This window comes from Martes martes (genome assembly GCF_963455335.1).
Source record: "Martes martes genome assembly, chromosome: 1".
Taxonomy (NCBI): domain Eukaryota; kingdom Metazoa; phylum Chordata; class Mammalia; order Carnivora; family Mustelidae; genus Martes; species Martes martes.
The window spans coordinates 127,759,712-127,787,263 of NC_137888.1; positions in this window are offsets into that span (position 1 = coordinate 127,759,712).

Consider the following 27,552-nt stretch of genomic DNA (forward strand, 5'->3'; position numbering starts at 1 on the left):
ATATTATTGTCCCCTTCCTTTCCTATTTTTTCTTTCTCTTCTTATCCAGTATTCTGGGATACACTCTAAGAGCTTTTTCAAACTGAGGGGTCTGAAGAAGATGCATCTGACAATGTAGACTCAAGTAAAGTACACATGCAAACACTTTCTAGTCCGTGTAGGATCATCAAGGCTCGGTGGATGGAGTTAACACATTTCCAAAGCACTCCAGAAGCTGCATTATAAGGAATGATAAATGTTATTCATCTCATACAACCACCTGTGAGACAAGGGAAGCAGGTATCTTCATACTGATGTAGTCAAGGCTAGACTATCAGAAAATAATAGGGCCTAGCATTCAGTCCAGTCCTCCCACTTGGTCTGCAGCAATAGCCCCATGCTCCACTGCCTCAGAACATAACAAAACTTATTTACAAAACCCCATGGTAAATTGAAAAACCCTGGCATCCCATCTATCCTATCTGTGGGAAGCAGAGACTTGAGTGAAGAAGAGGTGATTCACAGCCCTTGGCCTTGCTGTGATTTCACAAAAGACTTGCTGGTTCTGGAACAGCTACTTTTCAGTTGTTAAGTACAGCTGAATCTGCATCTACTCTTCTACTAGTGAAAAACAGGGTTTGGGGACAATGTCTAAAGAAAATTACCCGTTGCTCTGAATTTTTCTTAGTAAATTTGAGATGTACATTGGAAACAGGAGTGGCTAGTCTTATAAGGGTAAATGAGAGGCAACTGGAAAGTTATTTTGCAAACACAGAACTTAATATAAATGCTTGATTAAATTATCTCCCAAACTTTGGGTGTTCTCTTTCATTTCTTTTTCCAAAGAATGATTCCATGTAAAGGCTCATGGTACTCTACAACCATAAGCAATATATTAACATGGGGGACATTATTTTTTCATGAGAGATGTAGGAAAAATCTGATATAATATCAGTTTTGGGTTGGGGAAATCTCAGGATCAAAAAGTCTTAAGACAGTTTTGGGGTTATTGCCTCACCTGGATGGGTATCAGAATCCTAAAGAACAGCTTACACTCAGCTGGGTGTTAGAACCACTAATCAATCAACCCCCAGAGACAAGGCAACCTGGTGAATACCCAGTGGCTTATTAAATTCATGCTTCTCCCTCCCCCAGAAAAGCTTAAAAATAAATCCTAAGGAACGGTAGTTTTTAAAATAGCTACCCTCTCCAGGACACCTGGGGGGCTTTTGTGGGTTGGAGAATTGCAAACTTTACACAGTTGCTGGTTACTCTAACAAGCAGCTGCAACTGTTCAAGAGGAAAACTAGCCAGCAACATGGATTTCAAGGACTACATTTTGAGAAGTGCAAAAATTTGTCAAACTCCTTATGCCTGTGATTTTTTCCAAACCAGTGCATCTAATCCAATTCCACAAATCTTCACTTAACATTTATTAGGTACAAGGCATTGGGGCCTTACTCATTGGATTCAGATTAAAACGTGACAGTTCAGCCACAAGCAAACAAATAGACCTAGATAAACACACACACCACAGTAAATACAGTACAAATGAACCTGTTGCAAATCATTAGGAAGGACCTATGAGGTCAGCAGAGATTTCCATGGCAACAATAGCCAATGGCATTCTGTCATTTCCAGCTCCTAATGCAGTGATTTGAGATCTGAGTTGGCTTTTGAAGAAGGCCTAGATAGTCAAGCTGTTTTCCATTGGGAAGTTCTGCTTTTGTCTCTGGCAGAAAGGAATGCATTCTTTATTAAAGGTTCTTCACTCTCCCCATACAAAACTAAGAACTCTTAGTCACTAATTTATTGGGTTTTGATAATCATCAGAAACTGTTTATCTCTAGCCCATTAAAAACCATTTGGTCACTCAAATGGGTTGGTTCCCTGGATCAAGTTTCAACCTCACTTGTTCCATTTGGGACCAACACTCATTTATTGATGTGATCTCTTCTAATAGTAAACTATCAGCCTGTGAAAAGGTCTGAGCATATTTAATCCCCAGCATATCCAGCCAAAATGACTATTATTTGAATTAAATGCAAATAAATAAAAATGCAAGTATATTTTCCTTTGAATACATTAGTATCTTACAGTTGAAACTAAGAGTGTTTACCAAAATATGTTTTGGGTTATGCTGAACAAAAGTCAGTTCAAAATTTGACTGAATTTGACAATATGGTATTCATCCTGAAGGGAGAGTGTCTTGGAAGGCATCTTACAGATAACTTAGTACATCTTCACAGTAGCCAAGATACTAAAAAACAAAAACAAAACAAAACAAAAAACCCCAAAATAATAAAATAAGTACATGGAGAATAACCCTATTTATTTGTGTAAATAAATTTGTGTATGTACCAAAAAGAATAAACTACCTAGCAATAAATTTAATGAAAGAAGTGGAAGACCTATACTATGAAAACTGTAAGACACTGATGAAAGAAATTGAAGATGACAGAAAAAAACAGAAACATCTAGCATGTTTATGGATTGGAAGAATATCATTAAAATGTCCGTAGTACCCAAGCAATCTACAGATTCAGTGCAGTCCTTATTAAAATACCAATAGCATTTTTCATAGAAGTAGAATAATCCTAAAATTTGTATGTGGTTCCTTACAAATACCTTGAATACCCTAAGCCACCCTAAGAAGAACCAAGCTGGAGGTATCACAATCTCAGATTTGAAGATATACTACAAAGTTATAGTAATCAAAACATATGGTACTAGAACAAAAATAGACACATAGATCAATGAAGCTGGTAAAAAGCCAGGTCAGTTCATTAAAATGATCAAGTAGAGAGATAATCCAAGATGGTAGAGGAGTAGTATACCTCAGCTTCATCTGGTTGCAGGAATTCAGCTAGACAGCTATCAATTCATTCTGAACACCAGCAAACTCAATTGGAGATCTAAGAAAATAAAAGCTGCAACTCTACAAATAGAAAAGTGACCACTTTCTTCAAGTTAAGAGGTACGGAGAAGTGAATCCGAGGCAATATATGGGAAGACAGACCATGGGGGGAGGGAGCTGCGGCAACCTGGCTACTGGAAAGTGATATGGCAGTGGAACACAAAATCAGAACTTTTAAAAGTCTGCTCCCATGAGGGGCATTCCTGCCTGAAAGATGCTCAGGTGACAAAGTGGGGAAGAATCCTACGTGGGACAGTCTGGTCTCAGGATCCCCAGGGTAGCAGGAAGCCCAGGGGTGGGTGCCTGAGTGCAGCAGAATTCCCAGGCATTGGAGCAGAGAAGCAAGCTGCAATCAGCAAGCCCCCACCCAACCTGAAGCAGGTACATCCCTCAGGAAGATGCAGGGTTTGGAGACTCCAAATGGGGTTGTGTGCTGATATAGAAATGCTGGGTCACAGGCTGAGGTGAGCACAGAGTGCCTATGGAGACCAGGGAGACAGGCATTAACTGAATGATTTTCTCTGAGTGTGCACTGAGGAGTACAGTCCCAAGCTTTTGCTCTGGAGGTAGAGATTGGGAAGCCGCCAGTTTCATTCTCATCCCCTAAAGCAGCATGGAAAGCCTTAAGGAAACAAAAACCACATAGAGCAATCCAGAACCGCTTACTTAGCCTAGAGAGGCATAAACTACCAAAACTGAAACAGGAAGAAACAGAAAACCTGAACAGACCCATAACCAGCAAGGAAATTGAAGTAGTAATAAAAAAATCTCCCAACAAACAAGAATCCAGGGCCGGTGCCTTCCCAGGGGAATTTAAAACATTTAAAGAAACATTTCTTTAAATTTAAAAATTTCTTTAAATTTTAAATTTAAAACATTTAAAACATTTAAAGAAGAACTAATACCCATTCTTCTGAAGCTGTTTCAAAAAATAGAAATGGAAGGAAAACTTCCAAATTCATTTATGAGGCCAGGATTACCTTGATCCCAAAACCAGACAAAGACCCTACTGAAAAGAAGAATTACAGACCAATATCCTTTAAAAAAAATTCTCACCAAAATACTAGCCAATAGGATCAATAGTTCATTAAAAGGATTATTCACCACAGCAAAGTGGGATTTAATCCTGGACTACAAGGTTAGTACAACATCCACAAATCAATGTGATATACTACATAAATAAAAGAAAGGACAAGAACCCTATCATCCTCTCTATTGATGCAGAGAAAGCATTTGGCTAAGTACAACATTCTTGATTAAAACTCTTCACAGTGTAGGGAATAGAGGGCGCATACCTCACTATCATAAAAGCCATACACAAAAAGCCCACAGCAAATATAGTTCTCAATGGGGAAAAACAGAGCTTTTCCCCTAATATCAGAAATATGGCATGGATGTCCACTATCACCACTACCTTTCAACAAAGTACTAGAAGTCCTAGCCTCAGCAATAAGACAATAAAAAGAAATAAAATGGGGGAGGAGTCAAGATGGTGGAGAAGTAGCAGGCTGAGAGGATATCAGGTAGCAGGAGATCAGCTAGATAGCTTATCAAACCATTGCAAACACCTACAAATCCAAAAGGAGATCAAAGAGAAGAGCAACACCTCTAGAAACAGAAAATCTACCACTTTCTGAAAGGTAGGACCGGCGGAGAAGTGAATCCAAAGTGATGGGAAGATAGACCGTGGGGAGAGGGGCCAGCTCCCGGCAAGTGGTGGAACAACGGAACACAAAATCAGGACTTTTAAAAGTCTGCTCCACTGAGGGACATTGCTCCAGAGGCTAAACCGGGGTGAAGCCTACGCGTGGTCAGCATGGCCCCAGGTCCCGCAGGGTCACAGATGAATCGGGGGTGTCTGAGTGTCACAGAGCTTGCAGGTATTAGAGCGGGGAAGCTGGATACAGAGACAGAGCCAAGGAGTGAGCTCTCAACTCAGGGTTACCTTAAACCATAATCCGTGGCACAGGCCACTGCTCTGTGAGTGAGGTCCCCACAAGATCCGGGGAGACACCCCCTAGGGGAGCTCAGGGATCTGCGGGGTTCAGAGACTGCAGGAAGAGCTGTGTGCCAGAGACAGAGACACTTGGTCATCACAGGCTGGGTGAGCTCGGAGCACGGCCAGAGGCCAGGGAGATGGGAGTGATTGAGTGCTTTTCTCTGAGGGCGCACTGAGGAGTGGGACCCCAAGCTCTTGGCTCCTCTGGGGCCGGAGACTGGGAGGCCACCATTTTCATTCCCATCCTCTGGAACTCTATGGAAAGTATTCAGAGAACAAAAGCTCCCAAAAATGAACCGAGCAGATTACTTAGCCTGGCCCCTGGTAAGGGCAGTGCAATTCCACCTCGGGCAAAGACACTTGAGAATCACTACAACAGGCCCCTTCCCTAGAAGATCAACAAGAAATCCAGCCAAGACCAAGTTCACTTACCAAGGAGAACAGCGGAATTCCAGAGGAGGAGAAAGCAAAGCATGGAATTCATGGATTTCTCCCCATGATTCTTTAGTCTTGCAGTTAATTTTTTAAAATTTTATTATTTTTTCTTCTTCTAAATTTTTTTTAACTTTTAACCTTTCCTCTTTTAACGTTTTTTAACTAGTTTATCTTAACAATAACTTTCGCTAAAAAAAAAATCTTTTTTGAAACTTCATTATTATAGTCATATTTTATCCTTCATTGTATCTAACTTTATTTTTTGTATACACATAGGGTTTTTTCTTCTAAAAAATTTGGGGTACAACTTCTTCTAATAGATCAAAATATACCCTAAAGCTAGCTCCAGGCTTGTTCTAGTCTCCAGCCCGAGCAAATTCTCTCCATTTTCTTTTTCTTTATTCTCCCAACCAACTTACTTTATCAACTCCTTTTTTAGAAATTAAAAAAAAATTTTTTTTTCTTCTTTATAGGCATATTCCATCCCTTCACTGTGTTTACCCTTATATATGTTTTTCATTCTTTAAAATTTGGGGAGGTAACTTCTTCTAAAGAGACCAAAATACTCCCAAAATTAAGTGGGTAACCCTGTTCTAGTCACCAGTTATATATATATATATATATATATATATATACACACACACACACACACACACACACACACACACACACATATATATATATATTCTTTTTTATATTTTCTCTTTACTTGTTTTCTTTTTCTAATTTTTTTTTCCTGAACTTCTTTTTATCCCCTTTCTCCCCCCCCACAATTTGGGGGTCTCTTCTGATTTGGTTAAAACACATTTTCCTGGGGTCTTTGCCACCCTTTTAGTATTTTATTTGCTCCTTCATATATTCTTACCTGAACAAAATGACAAGGTGGAAAAACTCACCACAAAAAAAAGAACAAGAGGAAGTACTGAAGGCTAGGGACCTAATCAATACAGACATTGGTAATATGTCAGATCTAGAGTTCAGAATGACAATTCTCAAGGTTCTAGCCAGGCTTGAAAAAGGCATGGAAGATATTAGAGAAACCCTCCCCGGAGAGATAAAAGCCCTCTCTGGAGAAATAAAAGAACTAAAATCTAACTAAGCTGAAATAAAAAAAAGCTATTAATGAGGTGCAATAAAAAATGGAGGCTCTCACTGCTAGGATAAATGAGGCAGAAGAAAGAATTAGTGATATAGAAGACAAAATGACAGAGAATAAAGAAGCTGAGCAAAAGAGAGACAAACAAATACTGTACCATGAGGGGAGAATTTGAGAGATAAGTGACACCATAAGACAAAACAACATTAGAATAATTGGGATTCCAGAAGAAGAAGAAAGAGAGAAGGGAGCAGAAGGTATATTGGAGACAATTATTGGAGAGAATTTCCCTAATATGGCAAAGGGAACACGCATCAAAATCCAGGAGGTACAGAGAACCCCCCTCAAAATCAATAAGAATAGGTCCACATCCTGTCACCTAATAGTAAAATTTACAAGTCTTAGCGACAGAGAAAATCCTGAAAGCAGCCCGGGAAAAGAAGTCTGTAACATACAAGGGTAAAAACATTAGATTGGCAGTGGACTTATCCACAGAGACCTGGAAGGCCAGAAAGAACTGGCATGATATATTCAGAGCATAAACGAGAAAAACATGCAGCCAAGAATACTATATCCAGCTAGGCTATTATTGAAAATAGAAGGAGAGATAAAAAGCTTCCAGGACAAACAAAAGCTGAAAGAATTTGCAAACACCAAACCAGCTCTACAGGAAATATTGAAAGGGGTCCTCTAAGCAAAGAGAGACCCTAAAAGTAGTAGATCAGAAAGGAACAGAGACAATATACAGTAACAGTCACCTTACAGGCAATACAATGGCAATAAATTCATATCTCTCAATAGTTATCCTGAATGTAAATGAGCTAAATGCTCCAATCAAAAGACACAGGGTATCAGAATGGATGAAAAACCAAAACCCATCAATATGCTGCCTACAAGAAACTCATTTTAGACACGAAGACACCTCCAGATTTAAAGTGAGGGGGTGGAAAACAATGTACCATGCTAATGGACATCAGAAGAAAGCTGGGGTGGCAATCCTTATATCAGATCAATTAGATTTTAAGCCAAAGACTATAATAAGAGATGAGGAAGGACACTATATCATATTCAAAGGGTCTGTCCAACAAGAAGACCTAACAATTTTAAATATCTATGCCCCTAACATGGGAGCAGCCAACTATAGAAACCAATAACAAAATCAAAGAAACACATCGACAATAATACAATAATAGTAAGGGACTTTAACACTCCCCTCACTGAAATGGACAGATGATCTAAGCAAAAGATCAACAAGGAAATAAAGGCCTTAAATGACACACTGGACCAGATGGACATCACAGATATATTCAGAACATTCCATCCCAAAGCAACAGAATACACATTCTTCTCTAGTGCACATGGAACATTCTCCAGAATAGATCACATCCTGGGTCATAAATCAGGTCTCAACTGGTATCAAAAGACTGGGATCATTCCCTGCACATTTTCAGACCACAATGCTCTGAAGCTAGAACTCAATCACAAGAAGAAATTTGGAAAGAACCCAAATACATGGAGACTAAACAGCATCCTTCTAAAGAATGAATGGGTCAACCAGGAAATTAAAGAATTTTAAAAAAATTCATGGAAACAAATGCTAATGAAAACACAACAGTTCAAAATCTGTGGGACACAGCAAAGGCAGTCCTGAGAGGAAAATATATAGCTATACAAGCCTTTCTCAAGAAACAAGAAAGGGCTCAAATACACAACCTAACCCTACACCTGAAGGAGCTGGAGAAAGAACAACAAAGAAAGCCTAAACCCAGCAGGAGAAGAGAAATCATGAAGATCAGAGCAGAAATCAATGAAATAGAAACAAACAAACAAAAAAAAATAGAACAAATCAACGAAACTATGAGCTGGTTCTTTGAAAGAATTAATAAGATTGATAAACCCCTGGCCAGACGTATCAAAAAGAAAAGAGAAAGGACCCGAATAAATAAAATCATGAATGAAAGAGGAGAGATCACAACCAACACCAAAGAAATACAAACAATTATAAGAACATACTACGAGCAACTCTACGCCAACAAATTTGACAATCTGGAAGAAATGGATGCATTCCTAGAGACATATAAACTACCACAACAGAACCAGGAAGAAATAGAAAACCTGAACAGACCCATAACCAGTAAGGAGAATGAAACAGTCATCAAAAATCTCCAAACAAACAAAAGCCCAGGGCCAGACAGCTTCCCAGGGAAATTCTACCAAACATTTAAAGAAGAATTAATTCCTATTCTCCTAAAACTGTTCCAAAAAATAGAAATGGATGGAAAACTTCCAAACTCATTTTATGCGGCCAGCATCACCTTGATCCCAAAACCAGACAAGGATCCCATCAAAAAAGAGAATTACAGACCCATATCCTTGATGAACAAAGATGCAAAAATTCTCACCAAAATACTAGCCAATAGGATCCAACAGTACATTAAAAGGATTATTCACCACGACCAACTGGGATTTATTCCAGGGCTGCAAGGTTGATTCAACATCCGCAAATTAATCAATGTGATACCATACATTAATAAAAGAAAGAACAAGAACCATATGATACTCTCAATAGATGCTGAAAAAGCATTTGACAAAGTACAGCATCCCCTCCTGATCAAAACTCTTCAAAGTGTAGGGATAGAGGGCACATACCTCAATATTATCAAAGCCATCTATGAAAAACCCACCAGAAATATCATTCTCAATGGAGAAAAACTGAAAGCTTTTCTGCTAAGGTCAGGAACACGGCAGGAATGTCCATTATCACCACTGCTATTCAACATAGTACTAGAAGTCCTAGCAGACAACAAAAAGAAATTAAAGGCATCCAAATTGGCAAAGAAGAAGTCAAGCTCTCATTCTTTGCAGATGATATGATACTATATGTGGAAAACCCAAAAGACTCCACTCCAAAACTACTAGAACTTGTACAGGAATTCAGTAAAGTGTCAGGATATAAAATCAATGCACAGAAATCAGTTGCATTTCTTTACACCAACAACAAGAAAGAAAGAGAAATTAAGTTGATCGCATTTACAATTGCATCCAAAACCATAATATACCTAACCAAAGAGGCAAAGAATCTATACTCAGAAAACTATAAATTACTCATGAAAGAAATTGAAGAAGACACAAAGAAATGGAAAAATGTTCCATCTCATGGATTGGAAGAACAAATATTGTGAAAATATCCATGCTACCTAAAGCAATCTACACATTTAATGCAATCCCTATCAAAATCCCATCTATTTTTTTTTTCAAACAAATGGAACAAATAATCCTAAAATTTATATGGAACCAGAAAAGACCTCGAATAGCCAAAGGCATATTGAAAAAGAAAGCCAAAGTCGGTGGCATCACAATTCCGGACTTCAAGCTCTATTACAAAGCTGTCATCATCAAGACAGTATGGTACTGGCCAAAAACAGACACATAGATCAATGGAACAGAATAGAGAGCCCAGAAATGGACACTCAACTCTATGTTCAACTAATCTTTGACAAAGCAGGAAAGAATGTCCAATGGAAAAAAGACAGCCTCTTCAACAAATGGTGTTGGGAAAAATGGACAGCCACATGCAGAAAAATGAAATTGGACCATTTCCTTACACCACACATGAAAATAGACTCAAAATGGATGAAGGACCTCACTGTGAGAAAGGAATCCATCAAAACTCTTGAGGAGAACATAGGCAGCAACCTCTTTGACCTCAGCCGCAGCAACTTCTTCCTAGGAACATCGCCAAAGGCAAGGGAAGCAAGGGCGAAAATGAACTATTGGGATTTCATCAAGATCAAAAGCTTTTGCACAGCAAAGGAAACAGTTAACAAAACCAAAAGACAACTGACAGAATGGTAGAAGATATTTGCAAACAACATATCAGATAAAGGGCTAGTATCAAAAATCTATAAAGACCTTAGCAAACTCAACACCCAAAGAACAAATAATCCAATCAAGAAATGGGCAGAAGACATGAACAGATATTTCTGCAAAGACATCATCCAGATGGCCAACAGACACATGAAAAAGTGCTCCACATCACTTGGCATCAGGGAAATACAAATCAAAACGACAATGAGATACCACCTCACACTAGTCAGAATGGCTAAAATTAACAAGTCAGGAAATGACAGTTGCTGGCGAGGATGTGGAGAAAGGGGAACCCTCCTACACTGTTGGTGGGAATGCAAGCTGGTGCAACCACTCTGGAAAACAGCATGGAGGTTCCTCAAAAAGTTGAAAATAGAGCTACCCAGCAATCTCATTACTGGGTATTTACCCTAAAGATACGAACGTAGTGATCCGAAGAGGCACATGCACCCAAATGTTTATAGCAGCAATGTCCACAATAGCCAAACTATGGAAAGAACCTAGATGTCCATCCACAGATGAATGGATAAAGAAGATGTGGTATATATATATACAATGGAATACTATGCAGCCATCAAAAGAAATGAAATCTTGCCATTTGCAACAACGTGGATGGAACTAGAGGGTATTATGATTAGCGAAATAAGTCAATTGGAGAAAGACAACTATCATATGATCTCCCTGATATGAGGAAGTGGAGATGCAACATTGGGGGTGTGGGGAGTAGGAAAAGAATAAATGATACAAGATGGGATTGGGAGGGAGACAAACCATAAGAGACTCTTAATCTTGCAGAATGAACTGAGGGTTGCTGGGGGCGGGGGTTGGGAAAGGGTGGTGGGGTTATGGATATTGGGGGGGGGGGTGTATGTGCTGTGGTGAGTGCTGTGAAGTGTGTAAACTTGGCAATTCACAGACCTGTACCCCTGGGCTTAAACATATGTTTATAAAAAAATAAAAAATTTTTTTCGTATTTAAAGAAAAAAAATAGAAAGAAATAAAATGCCTCCAAATCGGCAAAGAAGAAGTCAAACTCCCACTCTCTGCAGAGAACATAATACTGTATGTGGAAAACCCAAAGACTCCACCCCAAAATTGCCAGAACTCATACAGGAATTCAGCAAAGTGGCAGGATATGAACTCAATGCACAGAAATTAGTTGCAATTCTATATACTAATAATGAGACAGAAGGAAGAGAAATTAAAAAGTACATTTACAACTGTACCCATAACCACAGGATACCTAGAAATCAACCTAACCAGATGCAAAGGATCTGTACTCAGAAAAGTACAGAACACTCATGAAAGAAATGAGGAAGACACACACACACAAAGGAAAAATGTTCTATGCTCATGGATTGGAAGAACAAATATTGTGAAAATGTCTATGCTACCTAGAGCAATCTACACATTCAACGCAATCCCTATCAAAATTCCATCCACTTTTTTCACAGAGCTGGAATGGATAATCCTAAAATTTATATGGAACCAGAAAGGATCCCAAATAGCCAGGGAATGTTGAAAAAGAAAACCAAAATTGGCAGCATCACAATTCCAGACTTCAACCTCTATTACAAAGCTGTCATCATCAAGACAGTATGCTACTGGCACAAAAACAGACACATAGATCAATGGAACAGAATAGAGAGCCCAGAAATGGTCCCTCAACTCTATGGTCAACTAATCTTTGACAACGGAGGAAAAAATGTCTAATGGAAAAAAAGACAGTCTCTTCAATAACTGGTGTTGGGAAAATTGGACAGCCACCTGCAAAAGGATGAAACTGGACCATTTCTTTATACCATATGCAAAAATAGATAGACTCAAAATGGATAAAAGACCTCAACGTGAGACAGGAATCCACAAAAATCCTTGAGGAGAACATAGGCAGGAACCTCTGTGACCTTGCGCACAGCAACTTCTTGCTGTACACATCTCCAAAAGCAAGGGAAACAAAAACAAAAATGAACTATTGGACTTCATCAAAATAAAAAGCTTTTGCACAGCAAAGGAAAGAGTCGACAAAACCAAATGATACCCAACAGAATGGGAGAAGATATGTGCAAATGACACATCAGATAAAGGGCTAGTATCCAAAATCTATAAAAAAACTTATCAAACTCAAAACCCAAGGAAGAAATAATTCAGTCAAAAGAAATGGGCAGAAGACATGAACAGACACTTCTGCAAAGAATACATCCAAATGACCAAGAGACCCATGAAAAAATGCTCCACAACACTTAGCCATTGGGGAACTACAAGTCAAAACCATAATGAGATACCCCCTCACACCAGTTAGAATAGCTAAAATTAACAAGTCAGGAAACGACAGATGTTGGTGAGGACGTGGAAAAAGGGGAACCCTCCTACACTTTTGGTGGGAATGCAAGCTGGTGTAGCCACTCTAGAAAATAGTATGGAGGTTCCTCAAAGGCTTGAAAATAGAGCTACCCTATACACAGCAATTACACTACTAGTATTTATCCCAAAGATACAAACAGTGATCCGAAGGGGTACCTGCACCCCAATGTTAATAGCAGCGATGTCCACACTAGCCAAACTATGGAAAGAGCCCAGATGTCCATTGACAGATAAGTGGATAAAAAAGATACACACACAAATACACACACACACAATGGAATATTACTCAGTATTCCATTCCATCCAAACTGAGATCTTGGCATTTGCAATGATGTGGTTGGAACTAGAGGGTATTATGCTATGTGAAGTAAGTCAATCAGAGAAAGACAATTATCATATGACCTCACTCATATTTGGCTTTAAGAAACAAAACAGAGGACCATAGGGGAAGAAAGGAAAAAATAAAACAAGATGAAATCAGAGAGGGAGATAAACCATAAGAGACTCATCAAAGGATGAGGGTTGCTGGAGAGGAGAATTTTGGAGGGATGGGGTAACTGGGTGATCAACATTAAGGAGGGCATGTGATGTAATGAGCACTGGGAATTACATAAGACTGATGAATCACTGACCTCCACCTCTGAAACTAATAATAATAATAAATATAATAATATATAATATAATATATAATATAATAATATAATAATAATTAAAAAAGGTAAGCTTAAAAAAAATAAAATAAGTTACAAAGGAAGGGGTGGGAGGAAAAACTTAAAAGAACTAAGGCAGAGTTTAGGATTTACTGCTTTTTTATGTTTTAGAAATATTGTCTACTTCTAGGGACGCCTGGGTGGCTCAGTTGGTTAAGCGGCTGCCTTCGGCTCAGGTCATGATTCCAGCGTCCTGGGATCGAGTCCCACATCGGGCTCTCTGCTCAGCAGGAAGCCTGCTTCCTCCCTTCTCTCTCTGCCTGCCTCTCTGCCTACTTGCGATCTGTCAAATAAATAAATAAAATCTTTAAAAAAAAAAAAAAAAAAAAAAAAGAAATATTGTCTACTTCTAAATCTATTTTGAGTCAATATGCAAAAACATATAGATATGTATATACAAATTCATGAATATTTATGTATTATTCAAAGACATAATTAACTTCACTGACAAACAATTTAAGGTACTAGCTAGATTTCACGGGCATCAATTACAATTCTACAAGGATCTAGCACAGATATACTGTCACAATTAATGGCATGTCAAATTGGTGGGAAAAAGGTATTGATATACAATAAAAAAGCAATCTGATTGTAGTAAAAAGAAGGGCCACCTGTACCCCAATGTTTATAGCAGCAATGGCCATGGTCACCAAACTGTGGAAAGAACCAACATGCCCTTCAACGGACGAATGGATAAGGAAGATGTGGTCCATATACACTATGGAGTATTATGCCTCCATCAGAAAGGATGAATACCCAACTTTTGTAGCAACATGGACAGGACTGGAAGAGATTATGCTGAGTGAAATAACTCAAGCAGAGAGAGTCAATTATCATATGGTTTCACTTATTTGTGGAGCATAACAAATAACATGGAGGACATAGGGAGATGAGGGAAATTGGAAGGGGAGGTGAACCATGAGAGACTATGGACTCTGAAAAACAATCTGAGGGTTTTAAAGGGACGGAGGGTGGGAGGTTGGGGGAGCCAGGTGGTGGGTATTAAGGAGGGCATGTTTTGCATGGAGCACTGGGTGTGGTGCAAAAACAATGAATTCTGTTATGCCGAACAGAAATTTAAAAAAAAAAAAAAAGCAATCTGATTCTCATAAGACCAAATAGTGTAAACATTGTTCAAAAACTGTCATTTATCTAAGATGACAACCAAAATGTTCTCATATTTCAGACAGAAATGGTGGAACGATCAAAGTAAGTATATTTATTTTGGGGGCTGTGTTTTATGGAGCAAGAAAAATACAGAATAAAGGTGAATATTCAAGCCTATCATTCAAATATTTGGCTACTTGTTGCTAAGTGTTCAGAAACATTTGATTTGCTTATATATGGTGATACTATAGAATGATATTAATAATTTTCATCCAGATGTTGTGGTATCATTTGATACAATCTTATTGTAGCAAGCTGACTTCTAAGATGGTCCCCAGTGACTCCTGACTCGGGGATGTGTATGTGTAATTCTCTCCCTCTAACTGTGGGCTGCAGTTAGTCATTTTAACCAATATAAAATGAAAAAGATAATGAGATATCACTCCTGTGATTAGGTAACAAGGGATTGTGACTTCTATTTTTCTAGCACACTCTTCCTTTGTTTCTGGCCTTGATGAGGCAATTGGCCATGTTGAAGAAGCCTGTGTGACAAGGAACTGTTCATGAGCCACTGGCCAGTAAGGAACTAAGACTCCCAACCCAAGGACCCTCACGTAACTGAACTAACCAACAGCCACATGTGTGAATATAAAAGCAGATCATTCCCCAGAACCTTCAGGTGACTGTAGTCTTGTGAAAGACTCTCAAGTAGAATTCTTAGCTTAGCTGGGCTCATATTCATAACCCACAAAGACTGGGAGATAATATGTTTGTTTTTGTTGTTTCATTGTGATAACGTATATGTAATGTTTATTGTTTTAATCATTCACAAGTGTACAATTGATTAGCATTATATACATTCACAATGTTGTACAACCATCACCATTACTTATACCCCGAACTTTTTTCATTGTCTTTCAAGAATTTATACCCATTAAACACAAATATCCCTTTCCCCTAGGGAAAAAAAATAATATGATCAAGTAATTCATGACAAAGACAAGAATGTACAATAGGGAAAGGACAGTCTTTTCAAGGAATGGTGTTGGAAAAAGTGGATAGCTATAAGCAAAATAATGAAACCGGACCACTTTCTTACACCACACACAAAAATAAACTCAAAATGGATTAAAGACTTAAATGTGAGACCTGAAACTATAAAATTCCTAGAAGAAAACAGACAGTAATCTCTTGGACATCAGCCTTAGCAGTATATTTGTGGATAGGTCTCCTCAGGCAAGGGAAACAATAGCAAAAAATAAGCTATTGTGACTATCCTAAAAAAATAAGCCTTTGCATAGTGCAGGCAACCATCAATAAAACAAAAGGCAACTTACTGAATGGGAGAAGATATTTGCAAGTGATATATCCAATAAGGATTTAATATCCAAAATATATAAAGAACTCATACAACTCAAAGCCAAATAACCCAACAATCCAATTTAAAAAATGGGCAAAGGACCTGAATAGACATTTTTCCAAAGAAGACATGTGATTGCCCAACAGACACATGAAAAGAAGCTCTGCATCAGTAATCATCAGGGAATGCAAATCAAAACCATAATGAGATATCACCTCACATTAGTCAGAATGGCTAATATTGAAAAGACAAGAAATAACAAGGATTGGCAAGCATGTGAAGAAAAGGGAACACTTATGCACCACTGGTGGAAATGTAAATTGTTGGAGCCACTGGAGAAAACAGTATGGAGGTTCCTAAAAAAACTAAAAATATAAATACTATATGACCCAGTAATTCCACCATTGGGTACTTATCCAAAGAAAACAAAAACACGAATTCAAAAAGATATATACACCCTTATGTTTATTGCACTATTGTTTACAATAGCCAAGCTATGGAAGCATCCCACATGTACATGAATAAATGAATGGATAAAGATGATGTGGTGTATATATATAATAGAATATTACTTAGCCATAAAAAGAAATGAAATCTTACCATTCAACATAGATAGACCTAGAGGGTATAATGCTAGGTGAAACAAGTCAGACAGAGAAAGACAAATACCACATGATTCCACTTACATGTGGAATAAAAAAAAATAAATGAAGGAATAAACAGACTCTTAAATACAGACATCTGGTGGTTGCCAGAGAGGAGGGGATTGGGGGATAGACAAAAAAGATCAAAAGGATTAATAGGTATAAATTTCTAGATTAAAAGTAAATAAGTTACAGAGATGAAAAGTACAACACAGAGCATATAGTCAATAAGATGGTAATAACATGGTGACAGAAGACTTCAATTATTATAGGGAGCACTGAGTAATGTATAGAACTGTTGAACCAATATGTTGTACACCCGAAACTAATAACAGTGCACATCAATTATTCAATTCAAAATTCAAAATTATAAAATTACACAGACACACACATGTATAAAATACTATAAGAATGTACAGTGAAGTTTTAACACCTATCTGCAAACAGTAAGAATATGGATAATTTTATTTTGTTTTGTTCTGACATATTTTCTAATTTTTTTCTCTTCAGGGGGTTGATTAATCATTACCCTCTGCTTAGGGCACATTATTATTACTGTTCTTATGAAACTCTCTTTTGCTTTATTTATTCATTGTCTCACTTTTAATTTCCATTCACCCTTCATATAATCTTCATATAACCATTCTGACAAATTTAACAGGTATCTTTTTTGCATGTGCTCTTACAAAATGGTTATCATTTTGTGGGCATATATTTTAAACTGGGGAAATGTTCTGTGCTGTGTCTCATTTTTCTCACCTTTTTCACTTGGTACTATGCCCTTAAAATCCATCCATGTTGGTTCATCTAATCAATTGCCTCTAACAGCTAACTCCTTTAAGTTCACTCACTAAATTTGAAGTAACCACTTTCCCAGTGAAGGACACCCAGATTACCTCTAACTCCCTCTTACATGACCACAATAATCTTGCACGAAGATCCTCTTATGTCCCACTATGGTGTGTGTGTGTATACACAAAACAAAGGTATTTTCATACATCTCTAAGAGTCTAAGTGTTGGGTCATGGAGGTTTGAGCAGCCATAATTTGAACAAGTGGTGCCAAATGGTTCTCCAAAATGGTAGCATCAGTCCATGCTATTAGCAATGCATGAATGTCCCCACAGCCCCAGAAACACTTGACACAACTGAGTTCTCTAAAACACTATACACATCATTATTGACTGAATTTTCATTTCTCTTTACTAGTGACTTGGAGTATCTTTTCCAATGCTTGATGGTGTTTTGAGTTTCCTCTTCCTAAACTGCCTTTTCAAATCCTTTGCCCAAATTTTCTACAAACAACGTGTATTGCTTTAAAAATAATCTCCCACCCCCAGTGAAATCCATTGAGCAAAACAGACAAGAGATGCAGAACAAAAAACCCACACATGAGAACAGATGGCAGTTAATCTATCTTCTGAAAATGGCAGTGACTCTGGAGTCAACAGTGTATTTGAGTATTGCACAGTAACAATAGCAGGGACAGCAATAGCTAATAATGGTATGTGAAAAAAAAATCTATTGTCCCTGGCTCATAGCTGTTCATTAAATACAACTTCCCTTTCTTAGATTATCTTATATTTTCTTGGAAAATTATTTTCTTATATTATCACAACAAATCTGTAAGAAAGGAAAACAGTATGTGTTTTACTTTTATGACCCTTTAATAGATAACAAATCTGCCTGAAGGGATGCCCTGACTGGTCTGATTAAGTGAGAAAGGCATGACCAAGGCAAGTGCTTCCACCTCCTCCCTTCATTTCTACTAGGAGTGTATGCTTAGAAGCAGACATTCTCAATTCATATCCCAGCCCCTCAACTTGTTAACCGTGCAACATCAGGAATGTAAATCCACCTTTCTGAACCTCAGTTTCCCTACCATAAATGGCCTTAATAAGGATGGTATTTCCTCATGGGGTTGTATTGATTCTCTTTAAGTTCTCTTTAAGATTCTCCTTAAGTCATGCAGAATAGTGTCTAGCATCTAGTAAGTTCTCAGTGAAGTGTCAGTTACTGTTATTATCATTCAGCTCATCCTTGGGGGTATGGAGATTGTACTAAATTAACACTACACAGTTTATCATGAACACCCTCCAATTACATGGTTTTTATAATTCATTTTGAAAGGTTAAAGGTCATATAAATAGCATATGAACATTCTGTATCTTAAATATTGTATTTCATTCTCAACATTTTTCTTAATACATTTTCCCAGTTTGGTTTAAAAAATATATATCTATGTCAGTACATATATACACACATACACATACGTATACACACATACACATACACACACATATAAACATATACACATATATACACATATACATACACACACACACAAACGCACATACATATAATCTTGGGGAGTTAAACATTCTTTCCTGAAATATTCTTGGTTGCTTTTTCCCAGGTCTTTGCATATCCAGTAATATATCTGAGAATTTCCCTGACTGGATACAAGTGTTGGAAAATGGGTCTCCATATAAAGTAGGCTAGTACTTTTATCTTCCTTTTACCAATGTTCTTATTCATATTTCTATCTATGGAAGAAAGGATGTCAACTAAGGAAATAAAATGACTAGTAGTAACCATGGCTTGTATACAAGCATCCCTCCCTCATTTTTCTCAGCTTTAAAAAATTAAAAGGAAGCAGCAGGCAGAGGAATCAAATCAAGCAGGTGTGATCAATGCTAGGGTTAAGGGGAGGAACAGCAACAAAATGGGGCTGTCCGGAATCTTAAGTGGTCAGAACTTACTGAACTACAAAAATCAGTGCATGGTGTGAACAGCTAGAAACCCTAGTGTTTAAGTCCTGGTTCTGGTATAACTAGTCAGGATCTCCTGGCTGGTCATGCTTCTGTAGGCTTCATTCCTTACTGTAAGATGAAGCATAGGACAAAATGTCCACTCTCTCCACATTCCATTCCATCCCTAAATTCTAGGCCCTTTATAGTTTACTACTACATCAAGATTTTAAATTTTTCCTACATGTTTCTTTATTTAAATTTATTTTTAAAATTTCTTTTCAGTGTTCCAGAATTCATTGTCTATGCACCATACCCAGTGCTCCATGCAAGATGTGCCCTCCATAATACCTACCACCAGGCTCACCCAACCTCCCACCCCCTACATGTTTCTATGGACACAACCTACCCTAGCAATTATATTAGTGATGCAATGTTTATCTCTCTGCATTTCAAACACAGGAGAATCCAGCTGCCACAACTAATTAGAAGATGGAGTTTTAATCTGTTGAAAATAACCAGTGCTCCTTCCAAGGACATCATTTTCTAAAATATTTATTTTATTTGAGAGGGAGAGAGAGTGCAAGCACAGGGGGAGGGCAGAGGGAGAGAAACTCAAGCAGACTCCCCACTAAACATAGAGACTGCTGTGGGGCTTGATATCTCATGACCCTGAGATCATGATTTGAGCTGAAACCAAGAGTCAGATGCTTAACCAACTAAGCCACCCAGATGCCCAGACTACGCTTTTGCAAGACATGACCCCCCTGTAAATACAGGCTCAAAGATGTGGAGCTATTTCTTTTTCCATGTGGATTTTCTTTTTTTCTTCCTCCCAAAGTGCACCTGAAAAGGGTAAAACACCCAGAGAACCCAAGATTTAACCATCACAAATATCCTGTAAGCAGGATTTGCTGAGAAGTATCCAGTATACTCAGACATATCCTAAAGTCAATAAATGAGACCTTGAGAACTGCCTTGAGATCAGGAACAAATGAATATATATACCTCACCAAACAATAAAGAGCCACTTCAATACATAACTCCTAGGGATACCGGTCAAGGAAAATAAACAAGAGAAAATAAACAGTTATCAGTGACTTAGCTCCGCTTGGCTCTGTTCAAACGCAGGGATAGGGTGAGATTAGGTGAGAAAATGTCATCTTCAATGTCTGTGTGACTTAAAAAAATTAACATCTGTTTTGTGAGGTTGGAAGGGGGGACTTTACTCATTACTTTGTTTTTAATATTACCTAAAATGTTATAAGAGATAGAAAACAAAATATATAACAGAGTCACCATCATATGCCCCTTTATATTACAAATGACCAAATATTCTAAAAATAAAGGGGTGTATCTTCTGAGACTTGACCTGTAAAGTCAGTTCTGCTACAATACTTGTTTTGAAGACACAAATTTGTTTTAATTCAAGAGATATAATAGGGAACAATTTGAGCATAATGAAAATTTTGTGTTTTTATAAGCAATTTCATTCTCAAAAACAGCTAAATTGCTGTGGAAAACCACCTGCAGCCGAATAAAGTGTATGCACATATGTGGACAAACCTAACATCTACTAGCTACCTAGTTTGTGTGTTATAAACTACCTGCCCAAATCTGTTGTTGCAATATTCAGAATTTAAATAGCCCTCTATATACCATTTCACAATAACTCACAAGCTGCAAACCTTTCCAATGTCCACTTCCACAAATAAACTTAAAAACAAAAGCAAGTGATTTTATATTCAGAGTCATTTTGTTCCTGGGGGTACTTACAACCAATATTTTTCCCCTTATCACCACTCCTCTTGTAACCCAGATCCTTGTTTCACTATAGTTAATAGGAGATGCCAGAATTTTTTAGTTTTTTTTTTTTTTTTGTCCCCTCCCCTGCTCCATGAAAAAAGAGCTGTTTTCTTTAGGAAAGAAAAAAGAAAAAAAAAAAACACCACAACCACATTGCTATTAATGTGGACAAAGTATATAGACTCTCATGGCAGACACAGTCTCAAAGCCCTCATGGCTTGTCCTTGTTTTCCAACAGAGTGAATGTATCAGTACAAACCTACCAACTATCTTCCACCAGAACTAAATGATGCTCTAATCTTCTCCTTTATGGAGAACTACTGGGGAGAGTGAGAGGAAGGGTATCAAAGGCATTTTGAACTCTATTTACTGATGGCAGCCCAAGGCAAGGCTAAAAGTCTATGGCTATGAAAGAGACATATTTGTTAGACTTAATGTGAGCTATGGAGGAAAACCCATGACTAATGTGTGTGTACACATATTCAGTATACTTGGAGATATAGATATAGATATAGATATAGCTCTTGCCCTGCTTTAGGGCAATTTAAAAAATGTATATTACAGGGCGCCTGGGTGGCTCAGTGGGTTAGGCCGCTGCCTTCGGCTCGGGTCATGGTCTCGGGGTCCTGGGATCGAGTCCCGCGTTGGGCTCTCTGCTCGGCGGGGAGCCTGCTTCCCTCTCTCCCTCTCTCTCTGCCTGCCTCTCTGTCTACTGTGATCTCTCTCTGTCAAATAAATAAATAAAATCTTTAAAAAAATGTATATTACATAGTATAATAAAAATACATGCAAAATAATAAAAATGAGGCAAGGGATCATGTATGTGTCTATGTATTCATATATATGTATATATATGAATACAGTCTATGTATTCATATATATGTATATATATGAATACACACAAACATGCATAAGTCATAACTCAAACCCTAATTAAAAAGAATCTTAATAATCTTGGCTACATAAAAAATGAGAAAAGAGGGTGATGAAAACCCTCAGTTCAAAATGGAACACAGGAGAAAGAGATTTGGTTGAAGGATAATCAGACACTGAAGCCATAATCCTGGGTTCAAATATTCATTCTGCCATTTGTTTTCTGGGCAAGTAATCTAAACCTTTTGAATTTCAATTCTTCATAGATAACGTAGAATACTCCCTACCTAAAAGTGTTACTTAAAAGAGATGATAAATTCTACCCTGAATCTCAGATTGGTGGAGCATCCCAGAGTTCAGACACAGTCTCAGTTGTTTGGGACTCTATGAATCTGAAGGACAGGATATGAGCTCATCAGAGCCAAGGGGCAGTAGGTCAGAGCCAAGCAGGCTCAAAGGAATGTCAGAACTGAGAAAGCTCAGGATTGTAGCCTCATCTCAAATTACTCCACGTTGCTGAACCCTTAGGACAGTGGTTCTCAAAATGTCCCTGGGTGAATCACCTGGGAACTTGTCAGACATAGGAATTTTGGGGCCTTACTTCCTATTTATTGAATCAGAAATAAGAACTAGATTTTAACAAACCCTCCAGAATATTCTCACCTCCAGAAGATATACACTCAAGTTTAAGAACCACAATCTTACAAGACAGAGTTTTGCTTCAGTAGCTTTAGGAGTTTGTATTTGTTTCAAATCAGGATTTTGAAAAGGTCTGATTCAGTAGAAGAATCCCAGTATCCCTCAGGTCCTGTTCTATAACTTTGCAATGAATTCCACATCACCGTCTGGCTATGTGAGAGCAGGATGCTAGTCACCCAGCAATGTTGGCCATTTCCTCAGACCATTAGAGGTATGTCCCAATCCTAACTGAATCAGAAATATCACAAACATGTTGATCAAATGGTACTGGAGGATTTGTGAACAGAAAGTAGTAGAGGATGTAATCCTCTCAGAAATAAAGGAGTATAGAAAAATAACCTACTGGAGAGAGTAAATAGAGTCCACAGTGGATACTTGCTTTCACAAGCCCAGCACAGACTACTTATTTCTTTTTTAAAGAACATTTAATTTAAATTCTAGTTAGTTAACATGAGGTGTGATATTAGTTTCAGGTAACAATAGTTGTTCAACACTTTCATGCTCATCACAACAAAAATAGTCCTAAATCCCCAACCCTCCACCCACCTCCCCTCTGGTAACCCCTCTTTTTGTCTCTATAGTTAAGAGTCTATTGATTTGCCTCTCTCTCTTTTTTTCCCCGACTACTTATTTCTACTTGTCATCCTGTCTGTTCAATGTGTGAAGTTGTGGTTGCATGCTCAAACCGGGCAAACTGCTATACCTGGGGACTACCTTCCTTTTCTCCCCTCTCCACAATCAAATCAACTCCAGAATCACCAGAGTTTGATTTTATGAATCTTTAAAAACACCTAGCCCCTTGATTTTGTTTCTTTTTCATTTCTCTGCTTGCTCACCTGATTGCATTTTCACCAAACCTCTAAGGGATGCTGGGGCAAGGGAAGGAAAAAAAAAAAAAAAAAAGAAGACGACAATACAGTCAGGTTTGATGAGAAAGAGTTGCACTTACAGTGGAAACTAAAATATAGGAATTTGTGACCAATTAGTGGATTTCAGTTATCCTGTAGAGTTCTATAAGGGTTCCTGTCTCCACTTACCTATACTAAAAAGAAAATCTATAATAGCTACAAACTGCAACTCCCAAGTATTCTATGATATACTAATGTTGCACCAAAACTAAGATCAGTCCAATTTGTAAGCAGGAGGCTGCGCCTTGTGCAAACTGTTAAGAAGATGCTACAAATCATAATAATTGATTTAAAATGAAATTACTAAGGGCACCGGATGTGATGAGCACTGGGTGTTATGTGCAACTAATCAGTCATTGAACACTACATTAAAAACAGAAAAAAAGAAATTACTAAACAGAACAAAAACACACTGAACAATATCTATGGCACAGACTTGCTTGATCATTATTTATGCATGCAATGGCAGGCAGCTCTCAAATTTTTCCCACCATAACCTTTTTGAATTTTAGAAATTAAATAACTCTCACAATTACAAAGGAATATTCATGCTACACAGAAAACTAAGTAAATGGATATACATTGTGTCTAATAACTGCATAAAGTTCCAAGGAACATTTTTGGTTACAGTATTTGTCTTATTCCCTCCAGAAAGAGAGCTTATCACTCTAAACTCTCCCCAGAGATACATGGTACCTCAATTTTGATGGAGATATTGCATAAAAGGAATCACAAGTCATGGAATGTTGTAATTAGAATGAATACTAAAAATCATCCAATTCAATCCTCTCTCATTTTATTGGCAAGGAAATGGAGTACTGGGGTTTTCAATATCTGCCAAGATCACATGGCTAGTCATCTCCAGGCTTTCCAGTCCTCTGTTCTTTACACCACAGCATTCTGCCTCTGAGTTTCAAGCAGAGTGAACCAGGGATGACATCTCTGAATCACACGAGCAAGTGCACCCATGATATAGAAAGGTCACCTTCAGAGACAAAGTCTCCATAGGAGCTCTATCAGGCCTTACAACGTTCAAGCAAAATCCAAAGATGTGGGGTCACTTTAGACCACTTTCTCTAAACCTGGATTTCACTCCACTTAAAAAGAAGGCATTCACTCTACCCATTTCACTCCCTCCAGTACGCTGTAGCTTAGAGGTTATGGCTGTTCACTGACAGGGTTTAGGTAGTGACTTTCAAGCCCTAAAGGTCTCAGAAACATAGGATGTGTCACCGGCTTCCTTCCAGGTATCGTGGTATATCAGGAGCAATCACTCTTTTCCAGTTTCTATGAATTGATGTCTAGGTTTTGCTGGCAGTTAAATCTCTTTCATCATTTGATTTTACCAGAAGGCCAGGGAATAGAGGCTCCATGTAAGAGTTTTCCCACTACACACTTTTCCCTATGGCTGTGCAGCTGAAATCTAATCAGCATATGCATTCATACCATGTATACCTCCTCCAAGCGGTAACTCACAAATTTGTCTCTAGCCCTCTTAGGGGAAGTCGTTTTGTCCTTCAAGGATTATGCTCACCTTGTAAAAAAGCTGGAAATAGAGGGGTGCCTAGGTGGTGCAGTCTGTTAAGCATCCAATTCTTGGTTTTAGCTCAGGTTGTGGTCTCATGGTTGTGGGATCAAGTTCCCCATCAGGATCTGTGCTCAATGTGGAGTCTGCTTGAGATTCTCTCTCCCTCTCGGACTCCCACCTATGTTCCCTCCTTCTCTCTCTCTCTTTGAAATAAATAAATCTTAAAAAAAATTGGAAGTAGGAAGTTCTCCAATAATTAAAAAAAATAAAAAGATTCCTAGGATTGCAAAAAGACTCAGATATAGGTTTTAAGATTTTCAGACTCAAGAAAAGATGAGACAGAAGTATTTGGAGGACATTTAATCCCTTAGCAACTGCTTTCTAGGCTCAAATGGCATGGAATTCAGTTAGTTTATAAATACTCCATATGGAAGACTCCAATAGTCTATTTTTCCAAGTGCTTTGTTATTCAAAACTTTCAGTGTCTCCGTGCTTATAGAATAAAAAATAAGGTTCTCAGACTATAGGGTAAGGTTTTTTTGTTTGTTTGTTTTACAATCTGCTCAACTATTTAAATAAGATTAATTGCTCACTCTCTTAAAAATCCATGCTGTATTAGTTACCTATTGCTATGAAACAAGTTAGCTTAAAACTTAGTGGCTTAAAACAGCAATAAACATCTCATACAGTTTCTGTGGATAAAGAATCTGAGAGAAGCTTAACTGGATGATTCTAGCTCAGGGCCCCTCATGGGGTTACAGTAATGATGTTGTCCAGGGGTGCAGTCATCTGAGGCTTGGCTGGAGTTGGATGATCTGCTGCCAAGATGGTCTTTACATAGTCTTGCCACATGGATCAGCCCAAAGAGATGCTTGTCTCTTAGGACATGGCAGCTGTTTTCCCTCACAATGAGAGACTTCAGGAAAGCCAGCTGCAAGCTACAACGTCTGTTTTGATCTAGCTTCACAATCATTTCTGCAGTATCCTATTGTTTACACAGGCCATCCCTATCCAGTTTGGGAGAGGACTACACAAAGGTGTCAATACCAGTAGGTGGGAATCATAGACTACTGGAGGCTGAGTACTGTACATACTACACCGGCCCACTTCACTGCCTTAGCAGATATGACACAAATACTACAATCTCTTTTGCAAAAAGTAACTGTGACTACTAAATGAAATCCAGTATAAAAAAGTAGTTTGTATACTGAAAATATGTAAAATTATTTCTCAACTACCACCCTTTTTAAGGCCTGCCTGTACATCATTGTTTTCTAAAACCTTCACTTCTCAATTGAAGTCCCAGCCTCTTCCTCTGGGTTCGGACAACAATATGCATATTCCTACAACAGTCTTCTCACATTGTGTATTTACTGTTTTTAAATGAAATTCACCCATATTGGGTTATAAGTTCCTCAAAGTCAGAATGTCCCATGACACCATCTACAGAATAGTTAGTAAATGTCTGATTAGCTGAACTGCCATAATTTTAGAAGGTCCTTTACCCTTCAACCACCATCCAAAGAGAAAGGGAGGGCTTTCCGTACATACTGTTCATGGGGTACACAAGACATAACAGAGAGAAAGGTTGATTTTGGTTTTAGATGTCCAGAGCATCTTGAGGCATGGTAAAGAAAATAATTTGGCACTTTTGAACATCTTTGTATATCAAAAGCTGTGGTCCTGCAATAAGCAATGGACTTTTGAAGAATGCATGTCTAGCCAGCTTATTTCCACTTACACAGGGAAGTCAAAGGAGGTTTTAGGTAAGAGTCTTGAAGGCCAAATTATAAAGATATACTCCTACCCCAGTTTTCTGTTCCTTGGCTATTCAATCCACCACTAAAATCTAAGTACTGTTGCAAAGTGACTCTGTGGATGGAATTAAAGTTACTCATCAGCTGACCCTAAGACAGAGAGATTACCTGGGTGGGCCCAATGATTCACCTGAGACCTGAAAAGCGGGGAAGTCAGAGAAATGCATGGAAAAAGGAAGGCGGGAAAGATGACACAAAATGGAAGTTTAGAGAGATTCAAAATGTGGGGACTCAAACCATTATTGCTGACTTTGAAGATTAAAGAAGGGAGCCACGAGCTAAGGAATGTGGGTGGCCTCTAGAAGCTGAGAACAACTTCCAGCTGACAGCTAATAAGGAAATGGGGTCCTCAGTCTTACAAAGTCAGAAAACTATTATGACACAAACCTGGTAAGCTCAAAGTGGACCTTGATTTCAGCTTTGTGAAACTTGAGCCTGACAAGTAAGCCAAGTCAACCTGGACTTGGTTTTGAGCTCCTAAATGGCTAGTGATTTGTTAGGGCAGAAATAGAAAAATAATGCACAAAGACTAAGAGTTAAATGCTGTTCTGGGTTTCCGAGAAGGAAATAGAGGACTTCTCTACCCATCTGCACTCTGAGCTAAGCCCAGGTGGATGGAGGATGAATCAAAGGAGACTCCAGGTAAATTCAGCAGCTCTGATAGCCGCTCAGGACCCAGTAGGATCCTGAGGGAAAT